Source organism: Pogoniulus pusillus, chromosome 15 (assembly GCF_015220805.1).
Source record: "Pogoniulus pusillus isolate bPogPus1 chromosome 15, bPogPus1.pri, whole genome shotgun sequence".
NCBI classification, from domain to species: Eukaryota; Metazoa; Chordata; class Aves; order Piciformes; family Lybiidae; genus Pogoniulus; species Pogoniulus pusillus.
This window is the reverse complement of record NC_087278.1, coordinates 23493920-23514155: the sequence shown is the minus strand read 5'-3', so window position 1 is coordinate 23514155 and position 20236 is coordinate 23493920. Positions and strand designations below refer to the sequence as shown.

The window sequence follows — 20236 nt, the reverse complement described above, 5'->3', positions numbered from 1 at the left end:
CCCATTCCAGTGTCCAATGACTCTCTCAGGGAAGAACTTTCTCCTCACCTCCAGCCTAAATCTCCCCTGGTGCAGCCTGAGGCTGTGTCCTCTTGTTCTGGTGCTGGCCACCTGAGAGAAGAGAGCAACCTCCTCCTGGCCACAACCACCCCTCAGGTAGTTGCAGACAGCAATAAGGTCCCCCCTGAGCCTCCTCTTCTCCAGGCTAACCAATCCCAGCTCCCTCAGCCTCTCCTCGTAGGGCTGTGCTCAAGGCCTCTCCCCAGCCTCGTTGCCCTTCTCTGGACACGCTCAAGCATCTCAATGTCCCTCCTAAACTGGGGGGCCCAGAACTGAACACAGCACTCAAGGTGTGGTCTAACCAGTGCAGAGTACAGGGGCAGAATGACCTCCCTGCTCCTGCTGGCCACACCATTCCTGATGCAGGCCAGGATGCCACTGGCTCTCTTGGCCACCTGGGCACACTGCTGGCTCATGTTCAGGTGGGTATCGATCAGCACCCCCAGATCCCTCTCTGTCTGGCTGCTCTCCAGCCACTCTGACCCCAGCCTGTATCTCTGCATGGGGTTGTTGTGGCCAAAGTGCAGCACCCTGCACTTGGAGCTGTTGAATGCCATCCCCTTGGACTCTGCCCATCTGTCCAGGCGGTCAAGGTCCCACTGCAGAGCCCTTCTGCCCTCCAACCCAGTCACATCTGCCCCCAGCTTGGTGTCATCTGCAAACTTGCTGATGACTGACTTCATGCCCTCATCCAGGTCATCTATGAAGATGGGCACAAAAAATCATGACGCATTTAAGGGCTGTTGATCTAATTTCACAAGCAAAGCTCAGAAAAAGATCAGTAGTTAAGCCCTGCCAGCAGTGACCTGAGAGGCTGTTAATGCAATAGCAGTCCAATAGCTGCGTCTCTTACCAATGCAAGGAAAAAATTCACTGTGCTTGCTGTGAAACAAAATTGACTTCCTTATGAAGTGAAGATGAGGGAAGATGGAAAATTTAGGGACAAGGGTGTGATGGTTTGGGTGTTACTCACCTCCCCCCCCTCCCACTTTGGAAGTCACCCAGACTAAGCAGCTCTGGAAATTGAATGAAGCTTTATATTTACAGCTTAGCACAATATACAAACAGGTATTTACAATATATACAGCTATATAGAGAGATATACATGTTAAAAGGTAATACAGAAACACAACAGCCCTCCCAGAAACCTGAGTCCTCAGGAGGGGCTCTCAACCACCCTTCCACCTTCCCTCTACCTTACTCAAGATCTTGCCTTATATTTAATGTAGTTTTGAGGGTAGGCCAGGGGGATTAGGAGGCAGATGGATTAGTCACACAGACAGCAGGTTAGGTTAGAGAGAGACGTGCAGGCCACGAAGCCAGAGAACCACTCTGTTATCTGTGTTTGTGTTCTTGTTCTTATACATCTCAGCAAGCCTATGAGTGAAGTAGCCATCACCATTGTTTCCTTTTCACAGCCTATAATCTAATTCTTCTCACCAAAACATTCTAGCTAGGCTCAAACTAGGACAAAAGGAAAAGAAAATTACTGAACTCCATGCTTGCAGTCACCTAGAGGAAAGGACAAGTATTTTTGTCATGATGGGTTCCAGCTCAGGGCTTTTCAGCCTTTACAGGATCCAACACTGCCTGGCTGGATAAGCTGTAAGATCAAAAGTGTCATTAAGGGAGAAAGGAAAACATTTTACCTTCCTCAAAAGAATAATTCATCAGGTGTAAGTTACCATGGAGGAACTTAAAGTTCATCTTTAAGTAAAACAACCTATGTTTTGGGGATGATTTTTTTTTTGTTGTTTGGTTGGGTTTTTTGGTTTGGTTTGGGTTTTTTTATGAGTTATTAGTCATAAGCACAGTGTGGTTTTGAGAGTGAGCTGGGGAAAGTTTTCAGTGCATTGACAGAGTCAGTGCACGTACTGCTGTGATGGATGTATGTTCACATCCAGTGGTTCAAACCCTGAATATTTTGAGACAGTGCTGTGAAGCTCATCAGTATTTAAAGCATAAATGTGTCCTTTCAAAGCTCTTTTAATCTTTCAGACAAGATCTTTATCTGTTGGACTTGAAAAGCCACTTCCTTTTGCCCTCCAGATAGGGTCGGTGGTCATTTTGCCAGGCTGATTCATGCTGTTGGTGCAGATGTGCAGGATCTGTCCAAGGGAGAGCAGCAGTTTCGGGCACAGCCATGATGTTTAAAGAGGGTTTTCCAGACACGCCCCCCAGCAGCCGGATTGTGCAGCAGAGACACAGCAGTTTTGCTTGCTGCTGAATCAGCGTTGGTCTTGGCAGATGCAGGAGCAGATAATCCTGGCAGAAGCCCTAACGCCAAAAGCAAGGGTCTGTGCAGCTCTTGGTGAGGAAAACCCAGCCTGGGAGCCCACATTATTGGTGAGGGGAGCAGTTTCAGGGTCCGGGAGCTAGAGAGCAGTTAGCAAACAGTCGCAGCGTGCTGAAGTCAAACGCAAGAAGCCTCCCATCAAAAAATCATTTTGCTGGGGGGAGAAAAGCCTCCCCAGCTGCTTCCCCCGAACCCTCTGTTTCGGTAGTAAACGAAAACTCTGGCTAGCTTCACCTCCATCTTAGTGTGTGTTTTACTCCCCTTTCCCCTCTCCGTGACGTGGGAAGACGCAGTGCCAAGGTTAAAGCCGGCTGCGAGCGTTTGCGAAGGTGTTGCGCCTGCTTGTGCCGACAAGTCACCTGCTGGACATGCCCAGTGAGCGCTAGGAGCTGCCTCTGCCTCTGCCTCCGCTCGGGCTTGGCGAGGCTGAAGCACAAAGGGTGCTTGTTGCCCAGTCCCCGGGAGTCTCCCAGTGCTACCGCTAGCTGGGGAGGACTGGTTACCATGGAGGCTGCCATCTGTTCGCTCCCCGCTGGAATGTGATTATCCTTGCTGGGTTGGGAACCAGCAAAAGCAGGGAGCGTGTGCTGTCGGCAATTATCTGCAATGGAGTGTGTGAATGGAAGGCTGGAATTAGCTAGCTGGAGGAGCACGTAAAAGGATTTTGCCGAAACTGTTAGTGATTTCTTGCCAAGAGGAGTGAGCTTTTTTTGCAAGGTCAGTACTAAATTCATTATGTGTGTAGGTGATTTTTAACTGGTGGTGTGGCTTTGTGATTTAAGGATGGTAGCACCACAGAAATCATGCTTATTGTTAGCAGGGCGGTGGGGTGGGATGAGAACTGTAATTCAGAGATCTCCGTTTCCGTTTGAGCAGTTTAATTTGGGGTTGTTGAAGTAGTAAGTCAGAACAATCACTGGCCGAATTGACGCAAAATGGAACAATTAATAGCTCTGGTCTTTATGAAATGGCATTTGCTGCCAGGTCTGTGTGATTTACATGCCTCCCGACGCCGCTTGCTTTTTGTCTGAGGGATTTCTTTTTAGGTGTGATGCATGTTTGGGTTTTGTGCTGACATGAAGGGGGTGATGGGGGAGAAATGTTCCAACAGAGCTGGCCATACAATGGATGTTTAGGGTGTTTTATGCAGTTTGTTCAGAGGAAGCAGTGCAAGGGAGGCAGAACGCAGGGGCAGGTTTTCCACTCTCCGTTCCCACTCTCTGCCCTTCTCCAACTCGCCCAACTGATCTTTCTCTTTTAGACTTTAATTGTACAGAGACTTGACATGAGTTTTCAGGATGCTCTGCAGATATTGTGACTCTTGATGGCAGGATTCTGTTTAAAGGGGAAAGTAAAATTAGATATTTGTGTTTGTAAGGCTTTTGTGTCTGATTAAAGATATATTTTTCTGTTGTGGGAGCTAGGAGAGTTAATTGGGTTTTTTTTTCATACTAAATGAATGAAGAATGTTTGAGTGCAGTTCAGATTACTGACTTCAGTGCGGGACATTAAAATGAATTCATGCCCCAAATAAACAAAATGTGACTTCAGCAAATATTTTTAGTCATGTGTGTGGTCTTTTAGTTTTCAACTAAATCTCTTATGCTGCATAAAGCTCTCTTGTCATGACTGCCATTTTTATTTGGTACAAGGGACACTACTAGAGGCTTTTAATTAAAACTGTGTCAGTCCTAATTCTACCGAGCTGCCTTCTGCTTTTATGCACTTAAAACGTCAGTGCATAATGTCAGGGAGGAAAGTTGCCAGTGGAGTTAATAAGTCATGACTGCAACGTATTTGATAAGGATACATTTTTAACCTATGAGGTGTTTTCCAAGTCTTGGTGCATAACAAAAGTGTGCACATGTGAGCTTGAAGGGGGTTTTATTTCTTTGAGTACTTGAACTGTTTGTGGTGTACGAGCTCTTCTTGCGTCTCTGGGAGCCTGCTATATGTGCCTGAAGTCCTTCCAGACATCGCGCTACACTCTCACACCGGTGGAACTAGGTGAGCACTCGTAATGGATGCTCTATCATCTTGTAATTAAAAAATACTCCCTTTTTTAATAGCCTCTTCCTTCTCCAAAATCAAGTATTGCATTGACATTGAAGTGGGTGATTTATGCAGAGCTTGCTTTTAACAGGCTGCGGTGGACTCGTTCACATGTGCAAGTTGCAGGTCTGCAACTGTGCTGTTTGAAAAAGCGCAGGAGGCAGATTGGCTTTTGTGCTTGGAACGAGATTAGACTTTCACCCTTCACAGGCTATGCTGAGCCTCTCCGGAGGGAAGGGCAACTCACCCAAGGTTATTCTGTAACTGGGCTGGGATGTGTTTCGGTTTGCCTGCCTGTTTCTAGCGAGGTGGCTGTTGCCTGTAGGATTAGCTGTCACTGTGGATGTGAATTACTGTCTCATTGGCAAGTCTTCACAGAGATCGACAATCATATCGACCTAAAGGTAGTGGCTTGTGTACCCCTTCCGGAGCTGATTTCTCCTGATAGCTAGCTGGTGGCGTGCTGAGAAGCTTGCTTTTCCACTGCCTCTGCTAAACCTGTTTCAAGGATAAATAGGGGACTCCACATATGGCAGTCTTCAGCTCTTAGTCTATTATTCTATATTACATTATATTCTCCAATGAGCACTGTAAATGTCCAGATAGTCTTGAACAAACAATTTTTGTGTTTCCTTCTAGTATGGTCTACATGTGGCTGTTGAATGCTATTATTTTTCTTCCTTTTATGTTTTTTTTTCCTCCCCCCCCCCTTATTAAATTTTGCTTTAGGTCACTAGGTCAGTGTTGATTTGCAGATGCAGGATTTAAAGGCTAGACGACGCTCTTTAATCCATCTGAGCATCTGGCCTTTCACAGTGGACATCTCATTTCCATGTAGCAGAGGAAATGTTAGCTGGAAGTATCTGTTTGAAATGAATGGCTTTTTTTTGTTGTTTTATTAAAGATTAAAAAAAAACATAGTTGGTAGATGACTACAAGTGGCTCTGATGTTTATGCTTAATGCAAACAAATGAGGGTCAGTGTAGTCTGCTCCACGATCTCTAGAAGGAGATTTAGTCTAAAATAAAGACTTTGTGGGCCATCATAGGTGGTGAATGTTACTGGGTAGTGATTTGTTGCTTTGTTGGGGAGTTTTTGGGTTTTTTTTAAAGAAGGAAAGCTCAGTTTAGGTACATCATCTCACAAAAACAACAACTAAAAAGACACTTTGCATGAGCTCCAAGCTAAATACTGTCCAGAAATACAATCTTGTGTACAGTGGGCTCATAATAATCATTTATAATGGCTGTACAGACTAAACTGTTGGGAAACTTGTCATTAAATGGTAAAATCCAGAGTGGGTATATAGGAAGCTGGCTTGCATATAAAGGATCACAATTGTTTTCTCCAAACAGACCAGTCTTTCTGCTTTTTACTTGACACATGACTGTGGAATGCTGCTTGACATGATTTGGGTTTATTTATACATTGTGTTTGGACTGCTGTTTGGTGGAGCTTTTAAACACGCGTAGTTCTTAATGCTTTTTTCTGTTCTTTAATTGCTTTTTACTCATTCTGAACAACAAACCAAGCAAAAAGCTTAGGTTCTGTACTGTCATCTTACAGCAGCGTGGCTGTTCCAACGTTAAAACCTGCAGCTCCCTCTGAAGGGTCAACTGTTTTGGAAAGTCCTGGTGCCTGTTTACAAACTATTCTCTTTGCAGCTCCCATGAGATCCTTGGGATGTTGTGGGAGGATAAACCTGCTGACACAGGCACTGCTGCTGTTGGCCTGTTTGCCCAGCCTTAGTCATGTAAAATTGCTTGCATCTTTTGTGCTTTTTATGGTAGAGAATGGCATTAACAGCTTTTTTTTTTTCCCCTCATGATACTAGAAATTGCTGTACTAGATTTTAGAAGACACCAAATTGGTTGACTTTGTTCTAAAGCAGATCACTGTGCTAGACAAGCGCAGTGGGGCTGTAACTAAATGCAAGAGACTGGGGATATGCAGATTAATGATAGGTCAATGAATTGTGGCAGGTTTTTCCAGGCTCTTCCAGAGGGGCTTACTTTTACTACAGAAGTATTTTTGTCCTTCCTGCTTGAGGTGTCTAGTTGAAGAACCTGAAGAATCACAGCTATTCTGCAAATGGTTTCTGAAAGTATTCCTCCCAAGTAATCCTTGTTCACATTTGCAGGAGCAACAGGGTGAGGGTAAATGGGTGCATGCCAGCAACAGACTATCTTGATCTGTGAGGTCTCTTCCAACCTTGGTGATACTGTGATACTGTGATCTTGAAGTGGAATTACTTCTACTTTTTTTGTTGGTTTTTTTTTTTTTCAGTTTGGGGGTTTGCTTTGTATTTAATCCAGTTCCTCTTATTATAAGCAATAACCACACCTTGAGTACTGTGTCCAGTTCTGGGCCCCCCAGTTTAGGAGGGACACTGAGATGCTTGAGCATGTCCAGAGAAGGGCAACGAGGCTGGGGAGAGGCCTTGAGCACAGCCCTACGAGGAGAGGCTGAGGGAGCTGGGATTGGTTAGCCTGGAGAAGAGGAGGCTCAGGGGTGACCTTATTGCTGTCTACAACTACCTGAGGGGTGGTTGTGGCCAGGAGAAGGTTGCTCTCTTCTCTCAGGTGGCCAGCGCCAGAACAAGAGGACACAGCCTCAGGCTGCGCCAGGGGAGATTTAGGCTGGAGGTGAGGAGAAAGTTCTTCCCTGAGAGAGTCATTGGACACTGGAATGGGCTGCCCGGGGAGGTGGTGGAGTCGCCGTCCCTGGAGCTGTTCAGGGCAGGATTGGACGTGGCACTTGGTGCCATGGTCTGGCCTTGAGCTCTGTGGTAAAGGGTTGGACTTGATGATCTGTGAGGTCTCTTCCAACCCTGATGATACTGTGATACTGTGATTAGCTGTTTATTTTAAGTATAAAATTACTACTTGGACTGTGCTACATGGGAATTGTTTACTTTTTTGATGACTATCTGAGCAAAGTAAGTACTTGAGTATATTTGGGAATGCAGAGCTCAGTACTGGAAGGAGCCATTTGGTCTCTGAGGGTTGTAGCTTCCGTTTTATTTAGATGTTCAATAGTTTTTTTCTTCTGGCATACCAAGAATCACAGACTGCTGTTTGCTGTGGGAAACAAACTTTAACCAAAACTTTAAACTGTAGTCAATGAGCAAAAGCCAGTGTTGTACTATGATTTGGAAACTGAGCAAGAAGGACTGAAGTCACAGTACTGTTAGCAGAAAACTTGAACAGGCTCTTCAGACAAACTCTGCTGGAAGCATGATGCTTGCTTAGACTCAGTAGGCACAGTCCATCTCTAGTGCTTCAGAAAAAAGCAGATAAAGTTTGAGTCAGAGAGAAGAATAGTCTTCTGTCCTGACCCATGGCTACTGGGAGTGCTTTTCTAAGTAGAAGTGCTTTTCCAACTACTGATACATAGTAGCTGAACATGAGCCAGCAGTGTGCCCAGGTGGCCAAGAGAGCCAATGGCATCCTGGCCTGTGTCAGGAGCAGTGTGGCCAGCAGGACAAGGGAGGTTATTCTGCCCCTGTACTCATCACTGCTCAGGCCACACCTTGAGTGCTGTGTCCAGTTCTGGGCTCCTCAATTCAAGAGAGATGTGGAGATACTGGAAGGTGTCCAGAGAAGGGTGACAAAGCTGGTGAGGGGCCTGGAGCAGAGCCCTGTGAGGAGAGGCTGAGGGAGCTGGGGGTGTGCAGCCTGCAGAAGAGGAGGCTCAGGACAGACCTCATTGCTGTCTGCAGCTGCCTGAAGGGAGGCTGTAGCCAGGTGGGGTTTGGGCTCTTCTCCCAGACAACCAGCAACAGAAGAAGGGGACAGAGTCTCAAGTTGTGCCAGGGTAGGTCTAGGCTGGATGTTAGGAGGAAGTTGTTGTCAGAGAGAGTGATTGGCATTGGAATGGGCTGCCCAGGGAGGTGGTGGAGTCGCCATCCCTGGAGGTGTTGAAGAAAAGCCTGGATGAGGCACTTAGTGCCATGGTCTGGTTGATTGGCTAGGGCTGGGTGCTAGGTTGGCCTGGATGATCTTGGAGGTCTCATCCAACCTGCTTGATTCTATGATCTTCACTACAGTGTTTTTTGTTTTTGTTATTTTTTGGGGGTTTTGTGCTTGTTTTTCACTTGCTGTAGAAATCTGCTGGTTTACGTATTCTTGGACTGTACTTTGGTGCTGTGGTTTCCCTGCCACCACAGAATCACATTACCTTCATGAAGATTCTGTAGACAGAGCTAACTCTAGTGGTTTTTTTTAACAGTGTTGCAACTTGCCCATTCCACTTATACTTGTGGTATCATTTGGGAGGGAGAGGGGGGCAGAATAAAAATCTATCTTCAACTGCCCAGCTAAGTAGTTGTGGCTGTAGTTCAGAGTGTCTAGTTCAGGTTTGACAACTAAGATAGAAACATAGCACTGTGCAAGCCTTTTTAGCAAAAGCTCATGAGCTCATGGTGATTGAGTCTTCAGGAGAACTGAATGGTGTGGTCAGCAGGAGCAGGGAGGTCATTCTGCCCCTGTACTCTGCACTGGTTAGACCACACCTTGAGTATTGTGTTCAATTCTGGGCCCCCCAGTTTAAAAGGGACGTTGAGATGCTTGAGCGTGTCCAGAGAAGGGCGACGAGGCTGGGGAGAGGCCTTGAGCACAGCCCTACGAGGAGAGGCTGAGGGAGCTGGGATTGGTTAGCCTGGAGAAGAGGAGGCTCAGGGGAGACCTTATTGCTGTCTACAACTACCTGAGGGGTGGTTGTGGCCAGGAGGAGGTTGCTCTCTTCTCACAGGTGGCCAGCGCCAGAACAAGAGGACACAGCCTCAGGCTGTGCCAGGGGAGATTTAGGCTGGAGGTGAGGAGAAAGTTCTTCCCTGAGAGAGTCATTGGACACTGGAATGGGCTGCCCGGGGAGGTGGTGGAGTCGCCGTCCCTGGAGCTGTTCAAGGCAGGACTGGACGTGGCACTTGGTGCCATGGTCTGGCCTTGAGCTCTGTGGTAAAGGGTTGGACTTGATGATCTGTAAGGTCTCTTCCAACCCTGATGATACTGTAATACTGTGAATTCCAGTCTATCTACAGCGAAGGGTTTTGCTTTGAAGGAATTGGGTAGTTCCATGGGTGGTGTAGTATATTGAACATAGTTGCTGTTTGAGTAGTAGATGGAAAATTAGCTCAGGAACTTGTAATATTACTTGAAAGAACAAGTTGATGCTGTAATGTTATTCCTGCATGGCACAACCTGAATTTCTCACTTGGAATTTGTCATCTCAGTATCTCTTCCTCAGTCCCAGCATCTCTTGTGTGCTGCTGCATCCCTGTCCTGTTTCCTACATGAGGGTCTTTTTTGTTGTTGTTACTGTTTTTTGCTTGGTGTGGGTTTGTTTTTTCTTCCTTTAACGAGGTCGTTGATGCTCAGGAAGATAAGTGACTGCATGAAGTGTCTTTTCTGTAATTCACTATAGTTTGATGGCTTTCCATAGCATGCCTGCAGTAATTACAGTTAGTTTGAAATCTGTTCTCTGGAATAAAGTATTTGATGATAGTTTTATTTGCATTCAATGTGGTCAATTATACCTGTTGTTTAGATTTCTAACATATCAAAAGGGTTCATAGGTTATATAAGATTATCTGTTGCATTGCTTTGAAGATCCTGTGCAACTCTTCATTTCTGGCAGTTATATGAGCCAAGGCAGTTTCCATGACTAATTCTGATGCCTGTGCTCTTCAGTAGCACTTGTTCATGCTATTGCTTGAAGCCTTATGTTGCTGTTATGACTTGACCACCCACTGTAATGCAACTAGCAAATGTTTTTTTGTCCCTTGTCAAGATATCTGTCACAGTTTTAACTGTGGAAGCTGCTGCAAAAGAACTCTTAATGATAGCTGCTATAAACCAAAGTAAAATGGAAGGCTTAGGAATGGAATGAAAGCTTTAGCCAAGAGTTGAAATGCAACAGTTAAAATCTGATTCACTCAGTGCCATGGTCTAGTTGACTGGCTAGGGCTGGGTGATAGGCTGGACTCGATGATCTTGGAGGTCTCTTCCAACCTGGTTGATTCTGTGATTCTATGATTCTGATGAATTATTTGCCAGTTAGTTATGTGAGCAGGGTTCACACTTAGTGAAGTTGGCAGTGTTGCCACCCCACTCTTGTCTTCCTGCAACTTGTTATTTATGGTGAATCCTCTCTTTTTAGAAACTTAGTCTAGAACAATGTAATTAAAGTACCTTGCTCACAGTCTTTTTCCCATTTCAGCATTTGATCTACAGGCTGTGGCCTGGTTTTTCTTGCCATAGCAGGATAATTACTGCTTGCATTATTATTTTCTTTGTATGTGCTTAGAAATCTGAATTTATTAAAGGTGAAGTATAATATTTCTAAACAATTGACTTGCATTCTCCAGACTTGTCTTGTATCTGTTGTTACTTGCCTTAATGAGGCTATTCCTCTGGTTTGGCTGAGAGTATTCCAAATATTTCCTACTGCTGAAAACTCTACGATACTTTTTGCTTGCTGCTTAACACAGAAGCAAAACTTTAGTTGGTAGCTGAGGAGATTTTTCTCTGTGTGCCCTCTACAGAATGTCCTCAGCTTGTGTGAGTGATCCACAAAGCTAACGTAGGCGTGATATTCAAGCAACCTGATACTAGACATTTGCAGTGCAAAACAACACACAGGACACAATCAGAGTGTAAGGGAAAAGCTGCTCAATCTGTCACAATCTACTGGCACGTTTTTGATCCTGTGCTCTATCCATCATGTTTTGATGGATTAGGATTTTCTTTGTTGATTGCTGAAACTGCTTTAATCCACTTCAGCACAAAATCGGGTAGGGTTTTACAGTATCAGGGTTGGAAGAGACCTCACAGATCATCAAGTCCAACCCTTTACCACAGAGCTCAAGGCTAGACCATGGCACCAAGTGCCACGTCCAATCTTGCCTTGAACAGCTCCAGGGACGGCGACTCCACCACCTCCCCGGGCAGCGCATTCCAGTGTCCAATGACTCTCTCAGTGAAGAACTTTCTCCTTCACTTTCTTCTTTCTCCTTTTAGAATCTCTTTCCATAAGAAAATGAAACTTGACTGTGTCTGTTTTACAGCTGGCATCTTCTCTGATTCTAGGTCTTCAGAGTTCATAGATGGTAGTAAAAGAACTGTGGGCAAAAGCTTGTTGATTGCTTTTGTGTGAACATAAATGATGAAAAGTTGTTACTGTCTGGCTGATGAGATCTGGGTGTGCTAGTTGGAAGCTAGCTAGAATGTTTTGGTGAGATGTTGGATATAGTAATCTTATTATGTAGTCTTCTGATAGAAATTGTGTAAACCCATGTTTGGGGTGCAATAAACGGATTGGATTGGAACTTGCTTATGTTCGGCTTTTTTCCCCATCCCTTATTACCTCCTTTTACCAGTGGTAAACAGCCTGTGACAGTGAGAAGGACTAGGTTACAGGCTGTGATAGGAAAACAATGGTGATGTCTACTTCACTCATAGGCTTGCTGAGATGCATAAGAACAAGAATCAAGACATGGATAAGGTGCTCCTTCTGCTGAGGAGCTACAAGCTGCATCTCTCTAACCTCTCTGCCATCTCTCTGATTAGTCCACTTTGCTTCCTAACCCCCCTGGCCGAATCTCTATTATTCCTTAGGACTGGGGTAAGGTTGAGAGGGGTGGGAGAAGGTGGAAGGGTGGTTGAGAGCCCCTCTTGGGGACTCAGGTTTCTGGGAGGACTGTTGTGTTTCTGTATTACCTTTGACCTTGTGTATTTCAGTATATACTGTAAATATCTGCTTGTATATTGTGCTAAGCTGTAAATAATAAGCTTCATTCAATTTCCAGAGCTGGCTGAGTCTAGTCTGGGTGATTTGATTTTTTTAAGTGTGGAGGGGCTAGGTAACACCCAAACTATCACACTGAGGTATGGATAGCAATAATTTAAAGGGAATTAATAGTTTTATTAGTGCTGATGTGGTCTTTGTGGAAGCTGTCTCTAACTCTCAGCACAACTTCACTATGTAAAGTGTCACAATCATCTCTTATCTTGCGTCTTTACTTCACCGAAAGCTGAAAACCACTTAGATGTTCTCTCTACATTCTCATTACTTACCTTTGGTTTGTTTGGTGTTGGGTTGTTGGTTTTTGTTTTTGGTTTGGGTTGTTTTGGGGTTTTTTTTTGAGAGGGAAATTGATTTGAGGAATTCCTTTTGATCACTTTTCTCTGGACACTTAAGCAAGACTGGTTATCCTGAGAAAAAAAGCATTACTATGTATTAAGGGCAGGTGAGAAGAAAGCTCTATATAGAAGGTCATGATTTGTCACTCTCCTAGAAGTCTTGCATTAAAAGCCTTAACAGGACAAAGACAGGAGAATAAAGCTGTTTCTATATTTGTGGCAGAAGGAGATAGTCACAAACAGCACATTGTTTGCTCTGAGACCTGACCTAGTGAAAGATGTCCCTTTCTGTGAAGGGGAGCTAAACTGAATGGTTGTATGAGTTACAGGAACTGATGTGTTCTGGAGAAAGTTGATCTGATGCTTTTTATAATGTGATAGGGAAGATGGAGAAAAGTTTTAAGGGGGAGGGCAGATGTGTCATCAAGTTCCTGTTTCCCAGGAAGCACAGAGTCACAGTCAAGAGCAGGGCAGGTTGAAGGTAGGGAAGATGGAAAATGCCTATCACAGTATCATCAGGGTTGGAAGAGACCTCACAGAGCTCAAGGCTAGACCATGGCACCAAGTGCCACGTCCAACCTTGCCTTGAACAGCCCCAGGGACGGCGACTCCACCACCTCCCCGGGCAGCCCATTCCAGTGTCCAATGACTCTCTCAGGGAAGAACTTTCTCCTCACCTCCAGCCTAAATCTCCCCTGGTGCAGCCTGAGGCTGTGTCCTCTTGTTCTGGTGCTGGCCACCTGAGAGAAGAGAGCAACCTCCTCCTGGCCACAACCACCCTTCAGGTAGTTGTAGACAGCAATAAGGTCACCCCTGAGCCTCCTCTTCTCCAGGCTAAACAAGAATGCTGTCATGTATCCTGCACAAGAAATATGATTGGAATTCAGGAAAAAAACTAACCAGATTTGCTGTGAGTATGTCTTCCAGGAGCTGGTACAATATGGTAGGGTGCACAAATGCAACTGCTGACATGGGTGGTCCCTAAACAATTGATGTTGCAAGCCATGGGGATTGATAGAGAGGTCATAGTGCATTTGCTGCCTTCTGTCCATCATCAGTAAGTTTGCAGATGACACCAAGATGGGAGCAGGTGTTGATCTGTTGGAAGGTAGGAGACCCCTGCAGAGGGACCTTGACAGGCTGGATGGGTGGGCAGAGGCCAGTGGGATGAGACTGAGCAAGGCCAAGTGCAGGGTTCTATACTTTGGCCACAACAACCCCAAGCAGCACTACAGGCTGGGGACAGAGTGGCAGAGTGGCTGGAGAGCAGCCAGGAAGAAAGGGACCTGGGGGTGCTGGGAGAAAGTAGCTGAAGATGAGCCAGCAGTGTGCCCAGGTGGCCAAGAGAGCCAATGGCATCCTGGCCTGGATCAGAAACAGTGTGGCCAGCAGAACAAGGGAGGTTATTCTGCCCCTGTACTCAACACTGGTCAGGCCACACCTTGAGTGCTGTGTCCAGTTCTGGGCTCCTCAATTCAAGAGAGATGTTGGGGTAGTGGAACATATCCAGAGAAGGGCAACAAAGCTGGTGAGGGGCCTGGAACACAAACCCTATGAGCAGAAGAGGCTGAGGGAGCTGGGGGTGTTTAGCTTGGAGAAGAGAAGGCTCAGGGGGAACCTCATTGCTGTCTACAACTATCTGAAGGGAGGTTGTAGCCAGGTGGGGTTGGTCTCTTCTCTCAGACAACCAGCAACAGAACGAGGGGACCCAGTCTCAAGCTGTGCCAGGGGAGGTCTAGGCTGGATGTTAGGAGGAAGTTGTTGGCAGAGAGAGTGATTGGCATTGGAATGGGCTGCCCAGGGAGGTGGTGCAGGCACCGTTCCTGGATGCTCAAGAAAAGCCTGGATGAAGCACAGAGTGCCTTAAGGAAGGTTATGTGTTTCTGTAGTAACTAGAACAGAGTCCTCAGTTGGTGAGACAATATAGCTGCTCTCTTGGTCTAGCACCACCTGTCTCTGCTTGTCTAGCTGCATCTCCTGACTGGTGGTAGAGTGCAGTGGCAAACAAGAATGTCATCTTCAGAGTCAATACTGTCAGTGGGGAAGAAGCAGCAGCAGCTGTGGGGGAGGCAGGAGCCCTGAAGAAGCATCCTTCTCAAGAGAGAAGGCATGGGAAGGAGAAAGCAATGAAGACAGCATGAGAAAAAGCAGAGCTGCAAGGCCAGAGAGTTGATATTTGGCAGTTATTTGCCAATGTTGTTTGTGTAATACAATGAATAGCACTATAAATAGTGATTTCCTCTTCCCTGAATAATAACATGAAGCATTCTCTCTATTTACTTAAATATTTATTTGAGCCACTGATGTCATCTGCTTGGACTTGTGTAAAGCATTTGACATTGCTCCACTTTACATCCTGGTCACCAAATTGGAAAAACATGGACTTACAGGATGGAGCACTTGCTGGATAGGGAATTGGCTGGGTGGGCACACTCAAAGAGTTGCAGTCAATAGCTCAATGTCCAAAGGGAGAAGAGTGACAAGTGGCATCCCTCAGGGCTCAGCACAGGGAGAAGAGTGACAAGTGGCATCCCTCAGGGTTCAGTACTGGGACCAGTGCTATTTAACATCTTTGTCAGCAGTATGGAGAGTGGCATTGCACCATCTGCAAGTTTGTGGATGACACCAAGTTGTGTGGTGTGGTTGACAAGCTGACAACCTTATAAAGCTCAACAATGTCAAGTGCAAGGACCTACACCTGGGTTGGGGCAATTTCAAGCACAAATACAGACTGGGAGAGGAGTAGCTTGAGAACAGTCTGGAGGAATCATAGAATCGACCAGGTTGGAAGAGACCTCCAAGACCATCCACTCCAACCTAGCACCCAGCCCTAGCCAGGCAACTGGACCATGGCACTAAATGCCTCATCCAGGCTTTTCTTGAACACCTCCAGGGGAGAACTTAGGGCTGTTGTGTTCCAATGCTCTAAACACAAGAACCATTCTGTGACTCTATGAAAGGAGGTCTAAAAAATAGCTGCTAAGCTGTATTTTTCAAGAGGAGACTTGATAAGGCTTTCGGTGATGTAAAGCATACAGTTGCTATAGCAAAAGTGCTCCTTCTGCAGACACTAATGGAACAGAAGCCAGTGACATGGCACTCACTGATCTTGAATATAGTTCTTGCATTTTGTAGAATTGCAACCATTTCATTGTTTGTTCAGAGAGTTTTACATTGTTCTTCTGTGCTCAGACTAAATAGCAGACAGCAAGATGCTGCAGTGACAAATGCTATATGAATATAAGACCAAAAGGCAGGCTTTACTCTAAGAACTTTCATTGTGTCCTTTGTGATTTTGTGCAGCCAAAGGCTTTTCCTTTGGGGCACATAATACAGCTGAGATGGAAGAAAAGAAAAACAGAGTGGAAAAAGGCTGCTGTTTGCTTTCTAATTACAGCATGGTAGCTGTTCATCACAGCTGCCTTGAGATCACTTGGCTTAAATCTCCTTGCATATGGAACAGGAGAGCTAGGGAAGGGTGTGATGGAAGAGTTTTTGATTCCAGGCTAAGTGTCCTTTCAACAAACTCTGGATCTGCAGCCTAAACAGAAACAAGTTTATCATAGAATTTCTGGCCTTGTTAGGGACCAGTTACCCTTTCTTCTAAGGTGCTATTTTCCCTTTACCTTATTGCAGCAGTCCTGAATACCCATTCTTAAACTTCTCTGCCTGGCCCATTTCTGTGTGGATGTTTCCTAGTGGTCACTTGTTTCACAGTATCACCAAGGTTGGAAGAGACCTCACAGATCATCAAGTCCAACCCTTTACCACAGAGCTCAAGGCCAGACCATGGCACCAAGTGCCACGTCCAACCTTGCCTTGAACAGCTCCAGGGACGGCGACTCCACCACCTCCCCGGGCAGCCCATTCCAGTGTCCAATGACTCTCTCAGTGAAGAACTTTCTCCTCACCTCCAGCCTAAATCTCCCCTGGCATAGCTTGAGGCTGTGTCCTCTCGTTCTGGTGCTGGCCACCTGAGAGAAGAGAGCAACCTCCTCCTGGCCACAACCACCCCTCAGGTAGTTGTAGACAGCAATAAGGTCACCCCTGAGCCTCCTCTTCTCCAGGCTAACCAATCCCAGCTCCCTCAGCCTCTCCTCCTAGGGCTGTGCTCAAGGCCTCTCCCCAGCCTCGTTGCCCTTCTCTGGACACACTCAAGCATCTCAATGTCCCTCCTAAACTGGGGGGCCCAGAACTGAACACAGGACTCAAGGTGTGGTCTAACCAGTGCAGAGTACAGGGGCAGAATGACCTCCCTGCTCCTGCTGGCCACACCATTCCTGATGCAGGCCAGGATGCCACTGGCTCTCTTGGCCACCTGGGCACACTGCTGGCTCATGTTCAGGCGGGTTAACGTTTCTGTAGCTCATTTGCTTAATCTAGATTTTTTAATTATTATTATATACCTGCAAATAGGGAGTTATCTTACAGCTGTTTATTAATCCCTGTGTGGCAAAACTTGAAGGATGCACATCAACAAGACAATAAATAACTAGATTTGCTTCCTGGAAGGAGTTTATTCTGCCCTCCTACTTTTTCTCCTTATGTTGACACTGATGTTTATCTGACCCCATGGGATACCTCAGGCTGCTAATTCAACAAAACAATCCAAAAGAAACTGAATCAGTTCCTAGCAGATTTTAGTGAGCTGAATGGGCTTGCTACCCTGTCAGATGAGAACTAAGGCAAGGAGTGAGAGCAGAATGTAGCTTTGCCAGAAGACAGCTACTGGCTTGGCATAAAGAAGCTCATGGGCTGCACATGGACTCTCTTGCCTTGAGGATATTGGGTGACCAGATGTGGGTTTCATCCTTCATGTAGCCATGGTCCTTGTCAATTCTTCATATCTATTGTATTCAGTCACTGTTAAAATCTACAGTCCTTAGGCTGACCTCCAAGGCTGTTCCTGGCTGAGATGTTGGAGCTGGGTTGATGTAACAGCCTAGTACTGAGAAGAGCTGTCGTGGTCCTTTCCTCTATGCTGAGCCATGGTTTGTCCTGTTGTACAAAACAAGGATTCAGCTTGCTCACCTGGGAAAAAGCAGTTTACTTTCCCTGATAGGTTGCACTGGACATTTTTGTGAGGCAGGGCTGTGCTGTTAGCTGCAAGGGGGAATGATGGGAGTGGGATCTGTTCATTGTGGTAGTAGAAACACTAAATTGAAATGCAACTCTAACAAAGGCCCTTGGGGACTTCATTTCATTTTTCTCGTCAGAGAGGGTAAATTCCTGAAGACCTATGCAGTAGTTTCCCTTGTTTCTAGCTTTTTAAGCCATTTACTTTGTCATGTTTTGTCTCTGTGGTTTTACCATCCACCCACAGTGATCAGAGCCCTTAGTTACAAGGAGAAGAAGACACAAAGCACCAGTAGCACACATTGCTTGACCTCTTGCACAGTGCTCAAAAAGAAAGAAGAGAATAGTCATTAGAATCATAGAATCAAGCAGGTTGGAAGAGACCTCCAAGATCATCCAGTCCAACCTATTCCCCAGTCCTAGCCAGTCAACTACACCATGGCACTAAGTGCCTCATCCAGGCTTTGCTTGAACACCTCCAGGGACGGTGCCTTCACCACCTCCCTGGGCAGCCCATTCCAATGCCAATCACTCTCTCTGGCAACAACTTCCTCCTAACATCCAGCCTAGACTTTCCCTGGCACAACTCCAGACTCTGTCCCCTTGTTTTATTGCTGCTTGCCTGGCAGAAGAGGCCACCCCCTACCTGGCTACAGTGTCCCTTCAGGTAGTTGTAGACAGCAATGAGGTCTGCCCTGAACCTCTTCTTCTCTAGGCTAAACACCCCCAGCTCCCTCAGCCTCTTCTCCTCATAGGGTTTGTGTTCCAGGCCCCTCACCAGCTTTGTTGCCCTTCTCTGGGCACGTTCCAGCACCTCAACATCTCTCTTGAATTGAGGAGCCCAGAACTGGACACAGGACTCATGGTGTGTCCTGACCAGTGTTGAGTACAGGGGCAGAATAACCTCCCTCATCCTACTGGCCACACTGTTCTTGATGCAGGCCAGGATGCCACTGACTCTCTTGGCCACCTGGGCACACTGCTGGCTCATGTTCAGCTACTATCTACCAGTACCCCCAGGTCCCTTTCCTCCTGGCTGCTTTCCAGCCACTCGTTGCTTCAGTGCAGCAAGAAGGTGCAGGTAGGAAGGGCAGATGGTTGCCTTCTGTTTAGCATGTCTGGGACACTGCAGCTCTCTCCAAAACTTTGACCTAGACCAGTATACATTTCTGCCTATCTCCAGCTTCAGAGTGTCCTTTGTTATGTGTAGGTGAATTTTCAGACTAATTTTCTTGGATCTTGTTACGGAATTATCTGTTCACAGCTACAGTAGTTAGCAAAGTCTCTGCTTTCAGGTCTTGTGGCTTATTTTTTTAAATTAAGATATTGTTTATATACATCTGCATGAAATCATTGGTTACTGATTTTTTAGGCTATCCCAAGAGCCATGAAAAGGGCAGCACATGGATGGTCTGACAGAAATGGAGGTCGCTCTGGGACAAGGCTATGTGGTGTGTTGTTAGCTAATCCCCTTGTCCTAAAAGTAGATGGGAGTCAAGTGAAACTCCTCTGCAGACTACTACTAGGCTTCTAAGAGAGGCTTTTAATAGCAATTCAGAAACTATTTTAGGCCAAGAATAAAGCAAGCTTTCAGTCTTGCCCGGGATCAAACTGCTGTGTGTTTGGAGCACTGGGGTGCAAAGGAGAAGGGAGTGTGTGACAGTAGGAGTCAACCATACTGTTTTTAGGGGAGCCCTGTAAAATGTGCCATTTAATTTGTTGTGGTTTTACACTTCTCCTGGACTCATTGACTTATCTAAAGATCTCTCCCGGGGGGGATTGGGGGGGGGGGGAAGTTGGAGGGTGCCTTCAGCTCAAAGCACCAATACATTGAAATTCAGAGGCCCTCATGCTGCATTCTGTGCTAGGATGACTCATGACTTGCTGATGCTTTGGGTGAGCCAAGTATCTCCCTCCATCACTGGCTTGCAGAAACTTCTTGTCATGTCTTGATGCAGCATCCTTAGCAAACCTCTTTAAATGCTTTGAGGTGAGTCTGTAGTAAGGGGGAGCCCAATTGAGACAAACATACTGAATGCTGGGCTGTAATTCACTGTCATGTAAGCTAACTTGGTTTTGGGGGGAGGGTGTCATTGTGGCATGCTGGCCCTGTACCTCTGTAACACTCAAGCTTTCCAGGTTTCTTAACAATTCTCGTGTGACTTCCTTCTCATCTCCAGCTTCATCCCATTCCAAGTATTCAAATGAGTTAGGTATGTAGTTTGAATCCTCTTAGCGGCAAAACAGGGAAACTACTGAGAGAAAGACTGTGATGGTTAGTTTGGAAAGTGCTCTGTATTTATTGTGAGAGAAGGGTGACAAAGCTGGTGAGAGGCCTGGAGCACAAACCCTGTGAGGAGAGGCTGAGGGAGCTGGGGTTGTTTAGCCTGGAGAAGAGGAGGCTCAGGGATGACCTCATTGCTGTCTACAACTACCTGAAGGGAGGCTGTAGCCAGGTGGGGTTGGTCTCCTCCCAGGCAAGCAGCAACAGAACAAGGGGACACAGTGTGAAGTTGTGCCAGGGGAGGTCTAGGCTGGATGTTAGGAGGAAGTTGTTGCCAGAGAGAGTGATTGACATTGGAATGGGCTGCTAGGGAGGTGGTGGAGGCAC

The 20236-nt window shown here is 46.1% G+C and overlaps 1 protein-coding gene across 3 annotated transcripts in view; it reads left to right on the top strand.

The window, feature by feature from the left end:
• The window catches only part of FGD4 (FYVE, RhoGEF and PH domain containing 4), a 163208-nt gene that overhangs the window by 60840 nt on the left and 82132 nt on the right, over positions 1-20236 (top strand). The window contains exon 1 of one of the 3 annotated variants that reach the window (XM_064155770.1): positions 2733-3073. The exons of the other annotated variants lie outside the window; for them this stretch is intronic. The gene's annotated coding sequence lies outside the window, so the exon portion shown is untranslated. Of the gene's footprint in view, positions 1-2732; positions 3074-20236 lie in introns of those variants that run through there. 3 annotated transcript variants of the gene reach the window in all.